Source organism: Cyprinodon variegatus, unplaced genomic scaffold, assembly GCF_000732505.1.
Source record: "Cyprinodon variegatus isolate N-32 unplaced genomic scaffold, C_variegatus-1.0 Scaffold102, whole genome shotgun sequence".
Lineage (NCBI taxonomy): Eukaryota > Metazoa > Chordata > Actinopteri > Cyprinodontiformes > Cyprinodontidae > Cyprinodon > Cyprinodon variegatus.
In genome coordinates, this window is record NW_015150555.1 from 158,976 (window position 1) to 160,625 (window position 1,650).

The 1,650-nt window shown below is 41.6% G+C and overlaps 1 non-coding gene across 1 annotated transcript; it reads right to left on the bottom strand.

The window, feature by feature from the left end:
* Positions 1-523: 523 nt before the first annotated feature.
* Positions 524-596, bottom strand: trnav-cac. Its single transcript has one exon. It is a non-coding gene; the product is annotated as a tRNA-Val (tRNA).
* Between the last annotated feature and the right edge of the window lie 1,054 nt (positions 597-1,650).

A 1,650-nucleotide genomic window follows, 5' to 3' on the forward strand; every position in this document is an offset into this window, starting at 1 on the left:
TTCTACAATGGATGGAAAGACAAGTATGGGTAAGGATTAATGGAAAATTCAGACAAGGAATACCAATGTGGAGTTTCTGCACATTGCACTGGACCTGAATAAGCCCGTTAGAATGTGTAGAGGATTGACTGGTACTGTTGTAAGCTAGCCAGTAATCTGTTGGTGAAAATAAAACACATATCCCACAATTGGGACGATACATATTTTCTCTATTGTATCCAGCCTCTAGTGTGTGGATTTCTTTACATGGGTTAGTTACGGTAGATTCAAGACAAAGTTATTGTCAATTATTTGCATGTTTGCCATTTCACCACATACTACAATGAAATACGAAATGCCCTAAAACATGAAACATGAAAATCTATTTTGGTTGACATGTTTTTTTCAAGAGTCAGTTTTGCTGACCGTGATGGCTGGTGTCCAATGGTAAAAATAAAAAGGTTTGAAAAAATGGTGGTTTTTGAGCACACACCTAGGGTGGATGCTTACAACTCTTTCACAACGGGTATTTAACACCAAAAACTGTTTCTGCCAGGTTTCGAAACTGGGACCTTTTGCGTGTGAGGTAAACGTGATGACCACAACACTACAGAAACCCCCATTTTCCAGTGGGCTGCCATCATGGGTCCTCCAGGGAGCAGTGTGGGGTTAAGGGTCCTACTCACAGAACCAAAGTGGCAGTCTGTGGGAGTGGGGCTTGAACTTAGAACTTCAGGATTACAATCTGTATGTGCTAAACACTAGTCCGCCACTCCCTGTATAAATGAAAGGTGTGAGTGATTCTTTTCAGCTAAATTTGAATCCTACCCAGAAGGTACCTAAGTAGAATGATATTAGTTAACTAAAAAAAAGCAAGAACTGAAGAAAACTATATGCATACATTAGTAGTGCAAGTGTGTAAGTGTAAGTGTAAGTTTTGTTTGTTTCCAACACACCTTTTGCCATCAATGTAGGTTATGATCTCTCTTCACAGGGCATCAACAGAACAGCACCCAGTTGTTTGTCACATTTATGGCTTCAGAACATTCCATCACAATATTTGTAGGTCAAATATTAATCTGCAGGTTTATCATAAAATAATATTGACAGAGGAAACTAAATGCAGTAATAACAGCACTACATCTACAAAAAGTCATCTTCAAAGGCCTCTACAACAGAGAAAGATTGAATAATTTGCTTTGGCAGACTGATAGAAAGGATTTTCTGCATGGTGCTCTATCCAGTGAATAAATTCCAAAACAACTATGAATAGTGGTCATATCTCCAAGCCACCAATATAACAATCTTGCAGCAAAACAGTCTCAGACTGTTGGGAGCTGGAGAAAATCCCATCTTTCTCCAGCAGAGTCCGCCGTGGATCCTCTGAGGGAGCCTCCTGCACAGGTGCAGCTCATCAAGATCATCAGAGGATCCACTACATAAGCTGTCTTCAGACCTTGCCTCAACGCCGCAGTGTTGTTCCAGTTGGAAACTCGTGCTTCCCCCGTGAAAGCTCTGGAAGAGCTAACCAGCCGAGCCGACCCTCAGAGCCAAACCCTGAAGATCCTCTGACAACCTCCAAGCAGCTCTGGGCTAGAGCTGGGAAACCAATGCCAAGGTCTGCTTTTGGGTCCTCACAAAAACCTTAAAACCAAACCTTGACAATAAATC